The sequence below is a fragment of the Papio anubis genome, chromosome 7, assembly GCF_008728515.1.
Source record: "Papio anubis isolate 15944 chromosome 7, Panubis1.0, whole genome shotgun sequence".
NCBI classification, from domain to species: domain Eukaryota; kingdom Metazoa; phylum Chordata; class Mammalia; order Primates; family Cercopithecidae; genus Papio; species Papio anubis.
Genome location: NC_044982.1, coordinates 43522237 through 43542570, shown reverse-complemented (window position 1 = coordinate 43542570; position 20334 = coordinate 43522237). Strand labels below are relative to the sequence as shown.

The window sequence follows — 20334 nt, the reverse complement described above, 5'->3', positions numbered from 1 at the left end:
GGTTATTTAGCTTCATTCAACAATTCACTTATTTCAAGTAATCAAAAAGGCAAACTCATAAAGATGGACACATAAAACTATGGTTTGTAATTGTACAAATAATATAATCTGTTCTTGAAATTGACATAACCAGCTTTGCATGATCATCATATAAGACCTGCAATAAATACTGAATTTATATACAAACTAAAAATTCCATTTGAAAGAAACCAGTGTATAATATTTCTTTGCATTAAAGTATATACCCTAAGCTATGAAATAAAAGTATAGTTAGTATTAAATAATGTTAATGACTATAAATTACACCTAAAAATTGGTTAATTTATTAAGATTAGGGCTACAGTCACTTCCCTACAAATTGAGAATACTGAAGTTGATAATAAAAGAAAATTGGATGACCCCTTCAAAAATTATATTAATATATTGCTGACATGATGGAACAAATTTTTTATCCATTAGACTGATCTTGAAAAGTCTAATTTAAAATAGAATTTAAAAGTCTTCCTTTAAATTAAAATCATTCAAAGATATTTTCAACCACATAATACAGATAATTTAGAAACTACCAGTATTCTAAATAACAGAGATATCTTTGTTCTATTTTACACAGAAAAGTAGGTTTGCTTTTGTATAAATTAATATAAAATGACTGAAAATCCAATCATATTAGGCAGAAACTCTAGCAGTTTTGTAAACCACATGTTATATGTCAACGTTAAAAGGAATTAAAGTTAAAATAATATTAAAATATATAAATGAACACTTATTTTTAATATAAATAATTTAAAAGTAAAAACATTTAAAGCAATACTATGCGTCAAAATTTTACCTAAGAAAATTTCTTTTGAACTCATACTCAGGGTAGTATACTAAAAACATAACAACTTTTTAGTAGAAGACTTTAAATCCTCATTCATACTTGGTCTTCATAAAAATAATAATGCAATTCAACATTTACTAATTAGCTGCTGTATAAAAGTCACTGCTCTGGGTCAAACAGTGGGATAAAATAAAGATTAGTAAAACGTACCCTTTGCTCTCAATAAAAGTATTTGTTGAAAACAAATACATAACAACAAAATACAACTGTCAGAATAGATACTAAATAAAGAAGCATGGGACAAAACATGAAAAACAAAATCTGTTTGAAGCCACTAGGAAACAACCGAAAGTAGGCAGAAACTGGAAAAAATAAACCCTTGAAAAAGAGAGGCTATATTAGCTGAGATAGTCATTTAACTGTCTACTCCCCTGAGAGCACTTGCCAGTTTGGAAAGTTCATAGTGTGAAAGAGCTCAAGCAGAAGTGTCTTACAAGTATAAGGGAGTCAATGGTCACAATTTGGGGCTGGCAGAGAACTTGGAGTTGGGGAAATCTTTTAATTGATGGAGTGATAAACCTCTGCATAATATACCTCAAATCCTTCTTGTGGCCTAAACTGGGTAGGCATAGGGTGAGACAATAAGGAATCCAGCAGACAGCAATGGTAAAGGACTAAAGAGATGGATAGAAATTTCACCAGCTTCCCAAAGCTAGCAGATGAATTTCAGAGTTCAAGTCCCATCAAGCTAGAGAAGCTTGAAAAACACCTCAAGCCTTCCATCTTAACACAGGAGGCCATGCATTAGGAGTAAGAAACAAGTCATAGGATGAATGGATGTGCCCTGGGACTGAAATAAAAAATGTAAAAAGTAGACCAAAACACAAAAAATAATCTTAAAATCAAGTCTCTTCATGATCAAGGTGATCCATCAGTAATTTAACTGCCTGATTAAAAAAAAAAGGTAACTCTTCTCAGAGGAAAATAATGAAATCCCAAATCTCTACAATGAATTGATATAATGTCCCAAAAACAATAAAAAATTATTAGACAGGCAAGAAATGGAAAACCCTACAATTACTATGGAAAAAAGTAGGCAGTAGAAAGAGAAGTCAATAGGTAAACATAGAAATAATGCAATCTCTGAAATTAATAATTTATTGGATTGGTTTAACAGCAGATTGGACACTAAGAAAGAAAGAACAGTTTGAAAACACATCGACACAAGCTATTGCAAATTGAAGTAAAAGAGAAAAAGATTGAAGAGATGTTCTGTGGGACAATATCAAGCAATCTAAAATATATGTAGTTGAGTCAACAAAAAAAAAAAGAGAGGGCACACATGTTATCGGACAATATGATAGATAAAATTTTTCCAAATAGAATGAAAACTAGCAACTCAGTAAACCACAAGAGAGATAAACATAAACAAGCTACAGTAGGAATACATTTCTTGCTCTTTTGTTCCACATCAAAAAGTGTTCTATTTTCTGCAAATTGATCTATAGATTCAATACAATCACAATGAAAATGACAACAGACTTTTTTGAGAAAATTGAAAAATTATAAAAGTTTGTGAAAATGCAAATTAAAGTAGTTAAAAATAAAATATGAAAAACTAGAAAAAAGTTAGAGAAATGTACAACTATAGTAATTAAGATGATATGGAAATGGAGTAAGGACAGACAAATAGACCAATAAAACAAAATGAGTTCAGAAATAGGCCCTCACATACAATGTCAATGGCTTTTTTGCAAAGATGCCAAGACAACTGAATAGGTAAAGTCTTTTTCAACGAATTTTATTGAAACAACTGGATATCCATATGAGCAAAAATTGAAACATGACCCCTACCTCACACACAAAAATAATTTGAAGTGGGTCATAGATCTAAATATAAAAGGGAAAATTATAAGCCTTCTAGAAGAAAACATAGAAAGAAATCTTTGCAATCATGAGGAAGACAAAAATTTCTTATATAAGCCTCATACAGCAATCACCATAAAAGAAAATGTTGATAAATTAGGCATCATCAACGTTACTGTCAACTACTCATTCAAGGGCATTCTCAAGAAAATGAAGTGGAAACCTACAGCCTGGGAGAAAATATTTATGTTACAGATATCTGAGAAAGAACTCTAATCCAGAAAATACAAAATATTCCTACAAAATGACAAACAACCCAAGTATCAAAATGAGCAAGTAACTTAAACAGACATTTCACACACCAAAAAGATAACAACGGCCAATGAGCACAAGAATAAGATGCTTACAATCAACAGGCATCAGGAAACACGAACTGAAAGCACTATCATATACTGCTGCTCAATTACTAGAGTAGTTTTAGAGACTAACAATACAACATTGTTGATAAGAATCAAGAACAACTGGTGCTCTTTATAAACTGCTAGCAATAATGCAAAACGGTATGATCACTTTGGAAAACAGTTTCTTGTAAAGTTAAATATGTATTTATGACCCAGAAATTTCACTTTAAGGTATTTATGCAAGTGAAATGAAAACATATGTTTACAAAAAGACTTGTAGGAAAATGTTCACATCAGGTTTATTCATAGTAGCCAAAAATTGGAAACAATGCAAATGTCTATTAAGAAGAGGATGGATTAGAAATTGTGCCATATTTACACAAGGAATACTACTCAGCTCTAAAATGGAACAAACTTCTGATACATGCAACAATATGACCTCAAAAACATTATAAAAGAAACAAGCCACTAAAGTAGGTATACTGTTTGATCTCATTAATATGAAGCTTAAATATAGGAAAAACTAACATTATATGATGCTAGGGACCAGAACAATGATTTCTAAAGGGAATGGTGGAGGAAGTGACAGAAAAGAGAAAAAGAACTTTCTGGCAAATGTAATTGTTCTCTATCTTGATAGAGGTATATGTTACACAGGTGTATACAATTGTCAAAATTCATTCAACTATACAGTTAAGATCTGTGCATTTTGCTGCATAAAAAATTTAAAAACACACAAAGAGGACAATGGATAATTCCATCTGACCAGAGAATCAGAAGTTTTAGGAAAACAATGATACTTGAGCTTAACCTTAGTTATGAGGATGGTAATACTACATTTCTGTGGTACCTAGGGCAGTTAGAGATCAAAATGAACTAATTTCTGCAAAAGTACTTCAGAAAGTATAAATTCCTCTATAAATAAATGATGTTTTCTTTTATTTATAGTATCAACTATAAATATTTTTAATATGACCATCAAATATTGTTTTGTTTCTCCCCTTAGCCCAAGCCAGTTTATCCTCTCTAATCCATAAGCTGTCCACTTCATGACTAGATAACTGTGGCAGGCCATACAGTTACATGGTATCCCTGCCTTGACTCATCCCAATGTTCAGTCTGGTGTTTAGGCGAATGCTAAATTGTCTCCCTGAAACCCTTCCTATATCCTATCATTCTTCATCCAGATCAACAATCCCAACTGTTTATATAATCAAATCTCAAATCCTTTCCAAGGCTAACAAAGCCCTCTGAAATTCAGCCTCACCTTCCCTACCTGTACAAGCATGTTTCCCATTATTCCTGAAGTCTATACTACTGCAGTTAGGTCAGTCTCTTCATTATGTTCTGAAAATCTGCTCATTCATGCTGCCTACTATTCAATTGAAATACTTTTCCAACATCTCTTTGCCCATCAAAACATTTCAGAATCATCTCAACTCTACGTTTTCTATGCCACGTTCACTGAATACCACTCAGTCTACATCTCCTCTGGCAGCCACCATATCTGTCTCCAACCATTCACAGGACAAACTTTCCATACAAGTTGTCTATTCTCACTGGCTCCATCTCCTCAGCTCCTGTTCACTGAACTCACTCCTATTTAGCTTCTTCCCTCACCACTCCACCAAGACAGCCAAGTCACCAATAACCTCTCCCTATCGCCAAGCCCACAGGACACTTTTCACTCATTTCATAACAATTCAGAAGCGTTGGTAACCATTCCCCTCTTAAAAGTCTCTCAATGCTTGGTTTTCACAGAACAACATTCACTTCTTTCTCTGAACATCCCTGTATTTTTTTTGCAGGCTCACAATTCTTTACCAATAAGTATACATTAGTGCCTAAGTCCTCTCCTTTCTTTACTTTTATACACTTACCTATGTCCATAGATTCAGTAACTCATGATTGAATATCTCCAAACCAAACCTCTTCTATAAACTCTCGATCTTGACATCCAAACTTGACCTCTCTTCTTAGTTATCTTAAATGTGCTTCAGTATAACATGATCATGACTTTTTGCTCCTTCAAATTAGGTGCTTTCCCACTGTTTTCTGTCTTAGAGAATAGGCCCACCATCCATACAACCTTATCAGCCAGTAATCTGGGAGCCATCAATCACCATTTATCCCATTACCCTCATATCTAATTCATTACCAATCGCATTACTTTTATTTCCTAAAGCTCTTTCAAATCTCTCTAGTTCTCTTCATCTCCATGATCATCACCCAACTCTAACCTTCTATCATCTCTCCCCCAGACTACTCAGGTAACTGTCTAACTGATTTACTCAGAACCTCTGTGGGATTCCTTCAGTGGATTTTTTTTATACTGAAGCCAAACAAGATTTTTTTTAAATTAAAATTGTATCGTGTTTCCTCCCTCCTTTAACATCCTTCTTTTGGCTCTCAGAACACCCAAATCCTTTCCATGGCCCACAATGACTTCAAAGTCTGCCTAACCTTAGTTCTCATCACTCTGACCCTTGCCTACAATACTTGCCTACAATAGCCTCATTGACTTTTCTTATATTCTTATAAAAGCCAAGTTCTCTCCCACCATAAGGACTTTTTACTTGCCATCGTCTCTGCCTAAATACCATTCCTTTTCCCTCCTCACCTTGTTGTCACCTACATTTATTTAGATCCTAATTCAATTGGCATGACCTCAGAGAATCTTTCCCTGACCTCTGATGAGGTCATATCCGTGTTATATAATTTTTTGACATGATGTACCTCTCCCTCACAGCCATTATCACAATGGCAGTTTTATATCCATTTGTGTCTTGACTTAATTAATGTATATCTGGCAGGGCGCGGTGACTCACGTCTGTAATCCCAGCACTTTGGGAGCCTGAGGCAGGTGGATTATGAGGTCAGGAGATTGAGATCAGTCTGGCCAACATGGTGACATCCCATCTCTACTAAAAATACAAAATTAGCTGGGCATAATGGCACACTCCTGTAGTCCCAGCTACCCAGGAGGCTGAGGCAGGAGAATAGCTGGAACACAGGAGGCGGAGGTTATACAATGAGCCAAGATCATGCCACTGCACTCCAGCCTGGGCAACAGAGCAAAACTACGTCTCAAAATTAAAAAAAAAAAAATTAATGTATATCTGCCTGTTGGATTATAAGCTCTATAGGGATAGAGCCCATGTAGGTTTTTGCTCACATTTGATCTCTCATTGCCTAGCACAGTGCCTGACACATAGTAAATGCCAATTTAATGGTTGATTATATGAATAAGCAAATGAACTAATACATTTTTGCAGGGTTCTCTTTTTATACAATTGATATCATAAAATTTATTAAGTAATGCCTTTCTAAATATTCCATATATGCTAATCTTGTGTTTTCATATGAATCACATATTCCTCAGGATTATAAATTATATGCCTACTTTGCATACAGGAGTTTCAATATAATCATCCCAACAGAAAATCAATAATGAGACATTGGACTTGAACTACACTTTAAACCAAATGGACCTGACAGATACATATATAAACATTCCACCCAAAGAAAATAAAATACATATTCTTCTAAAGTACAGAAAGTTGAAATTCTCAACACAGAATGTTCTGCAGGATAGATCAACCATTAGACCACAAAGTAGGTCTTAACAAATTTAAGAAAATTAAAATCATATAAAGTATCTTTTCTGACCATAATGTTATAATGCTACAAATTAATAATATGAAGAATTTTAGAAAATTTACAAATATGTGAAAATTGAACAATATACTCCTAAGGAACCAATAGATCAAGGAAGAAATTTGAAAGGGAACTTTAAAAATATCTTGAGACAGGCCAGGCACAGTGGCTCATGCCTGTAATCCCAACACTTTGGGGGGCTGAGGCAGGCAGATCACGAGGTCAGGAGTTCAAGACGAGCCTATCCAATATGGTAAAATCCTGTCTCTACTAAAAATACAAAAATTAGCTGGGGGTGGTGGTGTGCACCTGTAATCCCAGCTACTCAGGAGGCTGCGGCAGGAGAATCACTTGAACGCGGGAGGTAGATGTTGCAGTGAACCGAGATCATGCCACCACACTCCAGCCTAGGCAACAGAGTGAGACTCCATCTCAAAAAAAAAAAAAAAAATTTTATATATATATATATATATATATATATATATCTTGAGACAAATGAAAACGGAACCACAACATACCAAAACTTAAGGGATGCAAGAAAAACAGTTTTAAGAGGGAAGTTTATAGCAACAAGGGCCTACGTGAGAAAAGAAGACACCAAATAATCAAACTAATGTTATATCTCAGTGAACTAGAAAAAGAACAAACTAAGCCCAAAGTTAGTGGAAGGAAGGAAATAATAAAGATTTGAGCAGAAACAAATGAAATAGAGACTAGAAAAGCAATTTTAAAAGGTCAGTGAAACTACAAGTTGGTTTTTTGAAAAGATAAACAAAATTGACAAACCTTTAGCTATACTACGAAAAGAGAGAGAAGACTAAAAAATCAGAAATCAAAGAGGAGACATTACAACTGATACCACAGAAATACAAAGAATCATAAGATACTATTATGAACAATTAAAATCCAACAAACTGGCTAATCTTGAAGAAATAAACAATTTCCTAGACACATAGAGCCTACCAAGACTAAATCATGAGGAAAAAGAAAATCTGAATAGAAAAATAACAAGGAGATTAATCACTAACAAAAATTCTCCCATGAAAGAAAAGCCCAGAACCTTATACTGTCACTGCTTACTAATTCAATCTTTCTCAAACTCTTCCAAAAAATTAAAAAGGAGAGAAAACTTTCAAATTCATTTTAGGAGGCCAGCATTACCCTGATACCAGACAAGGATACTACGAAAAGAGAAAATTATCCGCCAATATCCCTGAAGAACATAGATGCAAAAATCCTCGATAAAATATTTTCAAACCAAATTCAACAACACATAGAAGGATAATTCACCATGATCAAGTGGTATTTATTCCTGAGATGCAAGGATTGTTCAATATATGCAAATCAATAAATATGATAGACCATATTAACAGAATGAAGGACAAAAACCATAATATCAATTCAATAGATTCAGAAAAGGCATTTGAAAAATTCCACATTGTTTCATGATTAAAAGCTATCAACATATTAGGTACAGAAGGTACGTACCTCAACATAATAAAGGCCATAATAAGCTCTAACATCATATTCAATGGTACAAAGTTGAAAGTTTTTCCTCTAAAATCAGGAACAAGACAAGGATCCCATTTTAACCACTTCTACTCAATTTCTAGCTGAAGTCCTAGCCAGAGCAACTAGAAAGAGAAAGGAAATAGGAAATATTCCTTCCAAATAGGAAATAAAGAGGTTAAATTGTCTCTATTTGCAGACAATATGATCTTCTATGTAGAAAAAAACAAAGACTCAATGAAAAAACTGTTAGAACTAATAAACAAGTTCAGTAAAGTTGTAGGATATGAAATCAACACATGAAAAGCATTTCTGTAACAACAAACTATCCGAAAAAGCAGTCAAGAAAACAATACCATTTACAAGAGTAACCAAAAAATAAAATAAAATAAACAGTACTTAGGAATAATTTAACCAAGAAGGTGAAAGATTTATACGCTGGAAACTGTAAAACATTGATAAAAGAAACTGAAGACACAAATAAATGGAAATATATCCTGTGTTCATGGACTGGAAGAATTAATATTGTTAAAAAGTTCATACAACCCAAAGCAATCCACAGATTCAATGTAATTCCAATCAAAACCCCAAAGACATGTTTCACAGAAGTAGAAAAAAAAAATCCTAAAGTTTATCTGGAATCACAAAAGACCCCAATAGCCAAAGCAATTTTGAACAAAAAGAACAAAGCCAGCGAGTCATCATACTACCAGATATCAAAATATACTACAAAGCTATAGTATAAAAGCAGCACAGTACTGGCATAAAAATAGACACATAGACAAAACATAATAGAGAGCCCGGAAATAAAACCACTCATTTATAATCCATTGATTTTCAGCAAAGATACCAAAAACAATGAGGAAAGGGCAATCTCTTCAATAAAGGATGTTGGTAAAACTGGCTATCCCACATCAGAAGAATAAAATTAGACACTCATCTCACACCATATATTCAAATTAACTCAAAATGGATTGAAGACTTCAACATCAAACCTGAAACTATAAAACTGCTAGAAGAAAACATAGAAGGAAAGCTGCAGGACATTGGTCTGGGCAAAGATTTTTTGGATATGACTTCAATAGCACAGGTAACTATAGTGAAATTAACAAATGAAATTACATCAAACTAAAAAGCTGTACAGCAAAGGAAACAATCAACAGAGTGAAGAGACAACCTATAGAGTAATAAAATATATCTACAAACCAAACACATAAGGGGTTAATATGCAAAATATATAAGAAACTCAAACAACTTGATAGTAAGAAAACAAATAACCAGATTAAAATATGGGCAAAGGACATGAATAGACATTCCTCGAAAGACAATATGCAAAGAGCTAACAGTTACATGAAAGAAAGCTTAACATCACTAATCATCAGGGAAATGCAAATTAAAACCACAATAAGATGTTACCTTATACCTCCTGAAAGGCTATTATCAAAAAGACAAAAGATAACAACTGACCAAGATGCCAAGAAACAGGAACTCTTATACACTGTTGGTGGGAATATAAGTTAGTACAACCATTATAAAAAACAGAATGGAGGTTCCTCAAAAAATTAAAAATAGAACCACCAGATGATCCAGCAATTCCACAACTGGGTATATAACCAAAGGAAATTAAATCGGTATGTCAAAGGGCTATCTGCATGCTCATGTTTATTGCTCCACTATTTACAGTAGCCAAGATATGGAATCAACCGAAGTACCAATCAACAGATGATTTAATAAAGAAAATGTGGTATATATGCCTAATGGAATATTATACAGCCTTTGTAAAGAAAAAAGCATTGTCATTTGTGACAACATGGATGAACCCGGAGGACATTATTTTAAGCGAAATAAGTCAGACATAGAAAGACAAACACCATATGATCTTACTTACATGTCCAATGTAAAAGTCAAACTCATAGAAACAGAGAAAAATGGTGGCTACCAAAGGCTGAAGGGTGGGGACACTGGGGAGATGTTGGTCAAAGGTCACAAAATTGTAGTTGGACAGAAAGAATAAGTTTGAGTGATCTACTATATATCAGGTTAACTACAGTTGATAGCAATATATTGCATATTTGAAAATCTCTAAGGGAGACTTTAAGTGTTCTCACTGCAAAAAAAAAAAAGTAACAGGTGAGGTAACGAATATATGAAATAGCTTGACTTAGCCATTCCACAATGTAGACATATATCAAAGCATTATGTTTCCTAGACTATGTTTTTAAAAACTTCAAGTTGGTTTGAAAAAAAAAAACTCTGAGTTGTTAGGTCTTTAGGTATACCTGGCAAATACTTGAATTGTCTGTATTCTATATTATTGATTAAAATGTAGATATTTTGAAAAATCGTACTGAAGAGAAGGGCAGTCTTGTTGTATACTATAAACATATTCAATTTTTACTTGTCGATTTTTTAAAACAATTTAAGAAAAGCATTGCAATATACTTATTATTTATTGGTTGAATGAATTGCTAGTATTCTAGGAAAAAGGATCCCACAGGCTTAATAAAGAAAGACTGTAAACATTAAAGGGTCTGCTGATCTAACAAATAGTGTTTTTAAAACTTTTTTTTATTAAAGCTCATAGTAAGAAATAATTTTTTGTTGTTTTTTTTTTTTTTTTTTTTTTTTTTGAGACAGAGTCTCGCCCTATCGCCCAGGCTAGAGCACAGTGAAGCGATCTTGGCCCACTGCAAGCTCCCCCTCCCGGATTCACGCCATTCTCCTGCCTCAGCCTCCCGAGTATGGGACTACAGGCGCCTGCCACCACGCCCAGCTAATTTTTTTGTATTTTTTTAGTGAAGATGGGGTTTCATCGTGTTAGCCAGGATGGTCTCGATCTCCTGACCTCATAATCCGCCCGCCTCGATCTCCCAAAATGCTGGGATTACAGGCGTGAACCACTGCGTGTGGCCAGAAATAATTTTTACATAATGACTCAAGTGTATATACATATGTGCAGACATGTACATACACAACACGCAATTGAAAAAATTTCTCAGACTACATTTACTCACTACATGAGATGCACTCTACAATTTCTAACCTATTTCAATTTTGGGTGCATTAATCAAGACCTGTTAAATCAATTCCATAACCCAATGAAGGGGTGTACCTTACAATTTCAAAAACATGATTTAAACAGCCCTGCAAAGGCTTTACAAACCTCTCTCTCTCTTATAAACAGACTAGTTTTCAAGATACGTGTTAGGATTTGGATCATTCTAACTATTTCATATTAACTCTGCCATTAAAAAATTACCCTGCCCCCATGATACCATTTTCAATAGTTCTGCAATGGGAACATTCAGACTCCAGCTCAGCAGCGTCCAGCTATCACTACCCATTTGTTAATATATTATTCCACTTACACTTGAGTAACTCTGTGTAGTAACAAAATTAATAACAAAAGCAACCATTAGTGTAGCCCCTACTCTATGCTAGGTATTGGGCCTGATGTTGTACATGTTATCCCTAATCAGGAAAACTTTATTTCCTCTTTTACTGATCACTCATCAGGCAATAAGTCACAGACTCACAAAGCCTAGATTCCCAAGGTCAGAAGTTGCAGCTAGAACACATGTTCCTTAAATTCTAATTCTTGGCTGAAATAATTGCAAATTTAAACTCTTCCTAAGTAGTCTAGGAAATTACGTCTCTTTTTTTGCTTTAGATGGAAAAGTAGGAAGACTAGGAATGAAGGAAAAGTCCTAAAGCAACTCACTGCAGGGAGAACTAACTCTTCCTGTTAGACTGGAAGCAGAATTGTTTAGGGGAAAAACACAGAAGTCAGAATCAAAAGTAGATAATTAAGACTTTGCTTTTCTCTTCAATCCCATTTTTCAAAATATCTACATTTTAACCAATAATATAGAATATGGACAATTCAAGTATTTGCTAGATATACCCTAAAGTATTTGCTCACATAGTCAATCAGACCTAACAACTAAGAGTGTTTTTCAAACCAACTTAAAATTTTTAAAAAGGTAGTCTAGGAAATATGCTCTCCATTCATCTTTATGCTTGAAGTTTAAGTCCAGTAACTGAAACCATCAAAGAGTTAAGTAATTGGACTGTGCTCACCAGACTTTACCTCGAGGCTTTAACAATTGCATTTTAACTATATGCACTCTGAGTTTATGGAGGACAACCATGAAAACTGCTTTTACCATTTCTGAATGTTTCATAAAACCATAGTTGAGTAAAGTAGATGTGGTGCTGAGTCTACTTTATATGAGATGTTATCAAGTGGTAAACATTTATAACAATCAATATACCATAAGGAGCCCTGACCCAAATATTCTCCCAGAACTTGGGTCCCTTCTCCGTACCATCAAGTAAATTTCTGTGAAAAAGCTGGAGAGTTTTAATTAGGCTACTGGGTGCCTGATATACAAACTGGTGACAGTAATGCCCACCATTCTGGGTAGTTATGGAAACCAAACGAAGTAAGCAGTCTTTATAAACTATTAAAGCAAAAAGCATTTATAAGCTATTATGATCAGGTGCAAGATTATGTTACTGAGTTGCATATGCAGAAGAATCTTGGTGTGTGTGTGGCGGGGGATATATGTATGCATGTAAGTGAAGAACCTAGAAAAAATAAACTGATAAATGTTGACCCTGCAAACCGAAACCTATAAAATTATATTTATCACTGAGAACTAAACTACAGAATAAAATACTTGAGAAAAAGGAGAAATAAGAGAGGGAGACAGATTTTTTAATCAAGGCTAAATTAGATAGAAATTGCTGAATATTAACTATCCAGAGGCTTCTTTTTGAAATTTCTCTATTTGTTCATTGAAACACTCTCTATGTATACGAAATATTCAAATAACTGTTGCATTTCCCTGTAGTCATGAAAATTCTTATTTCAACAAATGAAAATATATTATTAATAAATATTAAGAACAGAATAGCAAATTAATTATAATTGTTCCCAGGAAAATTTTAATTTCCTTTAGCTTTAAAACATGTTGGCGAAAAGAAAATCTGATTACAGAGGAGTAACTTCTTTGCAAAGCAAATGAGTTACAAATCTAGAAAGTGAGACGGTCTAGAAGTTTTGGAAACATGATGCCTTTAAAGAAATTGCCCAGAATCTCGGTGACCATCTCATTCTTATCAATCAATCTTGACAGGGAAACCAGTTCTGGTTTGTCCTCACAGCTCTTAAAGAACCTTTAGCCATGAATTCTGGAAAAATAGAACTTCCCTTGAGATCCAGATTGTTTCCGTCCTTAAAGATGTTTACAAACATTTCAACTCCAAAGGGATCAAACACACAATATGGTCCTGTATGAGTTGCCTAAGAATCAGGGCATTATCCTCACCAGGAGGCAAGGATTTCAGAAGCTGTAATTTCACACGTCAGCAGATTCTGGAATGCATCTACAAGGGGCTAAGACTTGAAAACAACTTGAATACAGACTTGAAAACAACTCATGATATTCATTCAAGACTATGCAGTATCCTATCAGAGGTGAACCTAAAATAAAACAAGCACTTTTTCTTCAAGGGTTAGAAAGTTAAAAACGAATCAAAGACCCTTAATTCCAAACGGCTCCCTAGGGATTATTACCAGTCTTGACTGCACAGTTGAGTGGAGTGAAAGTTGAGGGAGATTGGAGGGGGCCACCTAGGAGTTATTTATCCCAGACCCCACACCCCAGAGATTCTGTTTTAATTGGTCTTGAGTGGAACCCAGGCATCAATATTTATTGTTAAATCTTTCAGGTTCTTTCAATGTGCAGCCAGGGTGGAGAAGCACTAATCTAGTGCAATAATTCCTAAATGCTGGCAGCTGCAATAGAATCTCGTCACGAATGTCAAAAATAGAGATTGCTAAATTCTAATGCAGATGCTCTGAATTGACTCCCTCACAGGTGAATACAAAAATGCAGGCATAGAGGTAAGTCTCATATGCTCAGCCAAGTCTGGCACACTTTGATCCAGTGCCTTGCTACTCAAAGTATGGACCAGCATCATCTGGGAGTTTATTGGCAATGTAGAACCTAGGACCCACCCCAGACCTTCTGAGTCAGACCTGCATTTTAACAAGATCCTCAGGTGACCCCAGAATGCACCCATCTTCTGCTTTTCCTTTCTTTTATGGATGGGAAAAAAGACCAGGAAAGTTAAAGGACTCGTACAATATAGAAAAAGAGTATCTAGTAGGGGAAAAAGACAGAACCAGGTCTCCCTGTCTAAGACTTTCTATTCTATCAGATTATATTTCTGAACTGCTGTCTAAGCTTTTGTTTCATTTTGTTTTAATACAAGGAGGCACTTCCTCTTTATAGAGCAATTTATTCGGAAAATAGGAAAACAACTACACTTAGGTTAATACTACTACATATTAATTCCTAAAGGAGATCATATACAAATCATGGGATCAACAATCCTGGCTGATAAAAAATTCTGGACAAAGGAAGGTTATATTCAGTCAATAAAGGCAATATAAGAGCATGTGGGATGTTTCCTCCCTTTCTATAGCAATTCCAGGAGAAAAAAATATGTTTTCCTCTGAGCTGCTCCAATATGATTAGATTGGTTTCTGTTTGTTTTTATGAAAATCATATCCTTCTCAGATCCAGAAATCTCATGTACGTTAACAATGGTAGTGTGGAGGGGAAGGAAATGGGAGAAATCAAAGGATACAAGCTGGGAGTTACGTAAGATAAATAAGTCTAGGGATCGAATGCAAAACATGAGGACTACAGTTACTAACATTGTACTTAATAATATTATATTGTATGCTGAAACTTGGCTAAGAGAGATTTTAGCTCTTACCACACACAGACAAAAGTGTAAATATGGAAGATGATGAATAGGTTAATTTGCTGGACTGTATAATCATTTCACTATTTACATGTATATAAAAAATGTTATAGGCCTTAAATATATACAGTTTTTAAGACATGTAGAAAAAAAGGGTGCAACACCTTTTTAGGGGGTTAAGCCTCTGGCTCCCTCTCCTTTTTACCTTTTTTATGCAAATTACCCCCAGAGAGAAGTATTTCAGAGAACTAGCAGTTTTTAAGTATTTTAAGAAATGATAATAAAACACACAAACACATTTTAGAGTACTGAGGAAGAAAGAAAATGGAGTGGAGTCGAGAAGGAAAAGGACTTCACACACACACACAAAAAAAACTTTCACTAATTTATAGATTTGCCAAGATCCAGAGCAGTGTGTGAAGACAGTCAGCTGCATTTTCCCTCTGTTTTCTTGTAGTTCTGACTTTGGAGAAGCACACCATCCAGAAACCATGGCTCTCGCTCTCCAAGCCCTCAAACCCTGGGACACAGAGCTCCTCCAACAGAAGCGAAGTACAGGCAAGACTAGAAACCCAGATGAGGGCTATTTCAAGCTGCCCTTCCGGATCACTGGGGCTTCAGTGAGGAAGAATCAGTGCAGGCAGTCGCAGCTCCAGTTTATCACCCCACCCTTCACAGTGCTCTCATTCAAAGAACACACATTCCAAAAATCGATGCCTAAGAAGGAAAATCTGAAGCAAAAGTGACCCAATAAAACCCATGTAGCAATCACTAACTTTTTCTAAAAGGAGTTGGTTGCAGAGGCCTTTTCAACAATGCTTACTGTCAAATATTTATTATAAAGTTAGGTTTGGTTTGGGGTTTGGGTTTTATTCAAAAGTTTACTTAGTTTCTTATCCAAGTCAGTTTCTTATCAAAATCTGAAAATACATGTTTCTAATCCACAAGAATGACCAGACTGTCCAAGCTAATTACCTGGTTCCTTTCTGAACTCTGCAAGTAGAATGCAGAAATCACATCTGTACACACTTATATTGAGCTAAGCTGTCTTTGGCTGCATTCTTCTTTTCTTCGAGGGAATGAAAAGGGAGATAGATGACAGCGATGATGCAGATGGTCTTTAGAGTTTCATTCCAAGCATGGCCTTCTTCCAGTTTTTCCTATCTCAAGGATATCTTCCCTACCTCCATCTGCACGCAGATGCTTGGGCCAAAACCTTGGGAGTCATCCTTCACACCTCATCCATGTCGTCCAATCCATTACTAGATCCTAATAATTCTACCAACAAAACATATCTGATGCATCCATTTCTCTCCATCTCCATTACTACCATGCCAGGCCACACCACCATCATATCTTGTCTGGACTATTGCACAGAGACCAGACCTTACTGGTCTCCCATCTTGCTCCTCCTCCCCTCAACTCTTACAGAAGTAGCTTTTGGGACCATGAGGTTTTTCCACTGCACTAGAAATAAAACACAAAATCTTTCCCCTGAATAGTCAGGCCCCTAACTGTCACTCACCCTTATCTCCTGTCTTTCTTCTGGTTTCACCCAAGGCAATCCAGCTGCGCTAGTCTGTAAGCTTCACAAACTTAACCATTTATTTTCTCCATGCTTTCTCTTTGCCTGAAATATTCTTCTTCCCACTTATCCTCTTGTTACGTCTCACTTTAGGTATCAATTTAACACTACTTCCTTAGAAAGTCCTCCCAATTGGAATTAGATCCTGTTGCACATGATCATCACACCCTTCCCTTTTCATCCAAAATGCTTATGACAATTTGTAATTATATATTTGACGTGGGCTTGGTGAATGCCTGCCTCCCCTACCAGACTCTGAGTTCCATGAGGTCAAGGACCATGTCTATTTGTTCATTGCTGTACACCCACAAATGTTTTATGACTATATCAAATAAAAATTTCTGATTCCTATTTAAAGTCATATAGTCAGTCAATAAATAGTTATAAAGCAATGCTTAGACATTGTCAAGAATGTAGATAAGGACCATGGCAGGTATGTTTTTTTTTTTCAAGGAATAGGCAATAAGTTAAAAAAAAAAAAAAAAAAAAAAGGTGGGGGGCGGGTGTTACTAAGCAGAAAGCAGATATTTCCGCACTTTGAATGGCATCTGGAAACTTGTAAATTTAAATCATATGGTCTGTATTTTTTTATTTGTTTGTTGCTTTGAGACGGAGTCTTGCTCTGTCACCAGGCTGGAGTACAGTGGTGTGATCTTGGCTCACTGCAATCTCTGCCTCCTGGGTTCAAGTGATTCCCCTGCCTCAGCCTCCTGAGTAGCTGGGACTACAGGTGCACACCATCACACCTGGCTAATTTTTTGTATTTTAGTAGAGACGGGTTTTCACTGTGTTGGCCAGGATAGTCTCAATCTCCTGACCTTGTGATCTGCCCACCTCAGCCTTCCAAAGTACTGGGATTACAGGCATGAGCCACCGCACCCAGCCTGTATTATTTTTTAAATGTGTCTTCTGGATGAATGATATCTATAGATCTATTTAAGTTTCATAGAACAGTAACAGGGGAAAAATCTGAAGCATATATAGCAATTGTATTTGGGTTAAACAAAAGATTGGTACAGATGGCTAAACAAAAACATAATTTATATGTCATGCCCACATCCACAATGTTGATTTGTGGTATGTGCACTGCCCATTTCTATGTCAATGACAGAATCTAAGGCTGGTGTCCTTCATGTCCTTACAAAATACACCTGTATCCTACTGTATCCTACAACAATCCTCTAGCAATATAGCAAATGTGCAGACATACTTTGTACCTTCCACAATGACACTAATTATTACCCAATAATATTGGCAACATTAAGCAGACCATCACTGTAGGAGTTTAAATATGCAAAAATGTCTGTTAATTTGTTCAAACTTGTTCAGCTGTCATCAAAGATAAAAATATGCTTCCACTTTCTATCTCCTTCACGATCAAAGGTACATTTTTAAGTTTCTGTGTTTCTTTGATGGCATTAACTTCATTTTTTCATCCAGCCAAAGTGGTTCAAAATGCATGAGATACTTTAACATATATTTCTGAAATTCCAGTGGTAGGAATAATAGCAACTTTGTTATTAAAAAAGATTTCTCCACAAAATGTTTAACAATTCAACATTTCTACTTTTAATAGCTGGTGTTTTGTTCATGAAAAAATGACTTTCTAAAATGTAAACTGGTCAGAATCATTAGAAGCAAAATATAATTGCAATAATGGCCTATTTGATGCATAGCTTCATAATACAACAGAAAACTTTCACCCTGATATAATGATAACATTTTACTAAATTTTATTGCAATGAAGTTTCTTAAAATACCTGAAGCCATAAGACTTATGCTAGTTACATAATCTTGGTGAATAAAAGCTAAATCAGTCAAGATATATTTATAAGAGGAACAAAAGTATATATTTAATGTTTAAGCATCATTTTAAATACTACAAATAAAGATTTTTGCAAATGGACGGCATCTTTTCTGAGGAGATTACATATTTTCTTTGAAGTTACGTTTTAATGGCAATTAAACACTAATGGCAAGATAAATGATGAAAAACCTCAGTTAAAAAGCTGGTCCAACTTGCACACGTGATAGAAAAACAGAGGAGGCTTTTCTGAATGCATTCACAATCCAATTAATTTTCTAAAGCTTTCTCTTATATGTTTTTAATTTCTACTCTCTATGCAATGGAGCTAATTGTTCAAGAAAAAGATACAGAGCTACAAATTCAATTCATCTCTCTCCTTTGGCCAGATTTCACTAGGCTGGTTATAAGAAGAGGCTGATGTTTCTGCTTTATTTCTCAGTTTGTCCAAGAATTACCAGGTATTGAAGTAAACAGAACTGATACCTCTTTTGCTCTGGGCAGTCGGTTTTTGTTTGGGGCAGGGATGCACAGGGGTGGGTTGTTTGCTTGGTTTTGGTATTCTCTCCAAAGTAAGCCCTTAGTAAACTGAACTCAAAAGCTTTTAAGCTCAGATCCACCAGTTTCTGCCAGGAAATTCTCGACTACTTAATTTCTTGCTTTCTTCAGGTTAAAAAAAAAAAAAAAAAAAAATCTCCCCTACCTTACCTTGTCTAAAGAAAACATTAAAAAGTGAATAGGTAGTAAGTCCTCACTGAGATGAGGCAGTGGAAGATCCACTACATCTGTGGCTTCACCACATCTTCTCAGCAACCCTGAAAGGAGGGTGTCCTAATTCTGGAGCACCTCAGTGTGTCACCAGGAGTAAGGGCTAGACAGGAGACTGTGTTGTCAAGAACTCAACACCTTTGCTCTTTCCATCCTAGCACTGTGCCTGAGAGCACAGTGGAGAGCACTGCTCTGTGAGCCTCGGAAATGCCCTCATAGAGTTCCAGGAAGATTACCAGTTACCTTGATAATGGTTGCTCTAGTAGAGACAGAAGTTGCTTTAGGAATGAGCAAGGAGAATATATCACGCATTTCATTCCTCCCTCTTGGAGAACTCTTGTTTCTGAGCTCAGTTAATGAGGCAGCTCTTTCCTTCTGACCTGTAATTCTTTCTTTGGTCCATCACAGTTAGAGACACTGGCTGCATATGATGTCAGTTATGGACATGCTTCACGCCTTAAGATGAGTCAGTGTAGTAAATGGGCATGAATTAACTTACTCTGCACCAGCACTTACAGGAGACACAAAAGAAAGCTAAGGAGTGATAATCTAGTTGGAAAGTAAGACTAATGTTATACTGAATGGAAAGTCAAAGATGACCCTAACACTTCTAGAGTAAAAAACAAAAATACTAAAGACACTTTGAATAGAAATGGGGAGATACAAAAAAAAAAAAAAAGTCAATCTGGGGCCAAAAGCAAATAAATTCTATTCTACCCACACTGAGTTTTAGATGACTTTTGAGTAGTACAAGAAGAGCAATCCTGTATACCTTTGGAAACACAGACCTGGGGCACAGAGAAGATAAAGTTTAAATTATGGCAGAAGACAAACTTGCCCTGAAAAGTAGGATGGAGACGCAAGAAAGAAAGTTGAAGGGAGAACTTGTGTGACTACTCAACTCATTCTTTAGGAAGGAAAAGGGGAGTAGGGAGGAGGAGAGGAACAAAAAGGGAAGCCAGTAGAAAGGGCAGCAGGGCGTGTAAGCTCATGACAGCTATAAGATGAATGGTGGAGAGGATAGGGGAGTATAGTTTCAAACCCTGCAAAGTAAAAAAAAATATGGACCAAGAAAAGGTCTTAAGATTTACAAGAATGTTCACTTGTAATTTTCTAGGAATTTTCAGCATTATGGAGTAGACAG

At 35.5% G+C, this 20334-nt stretch overlaps 1 protein-coding gene across 1 annotated transcript in view; it reads right to left on the bottom strand.

Annotated features, from left to right (window-relative positions):
* Positions 1-20334, bottom strand: part of KCNH5 (potassium voltage-gated channel subfamily H member 5) — a 341017-nt gene that overhangs the window by 312238 nt on the left and 8445 nt on the right. The window lies entirely within an intron of this gene.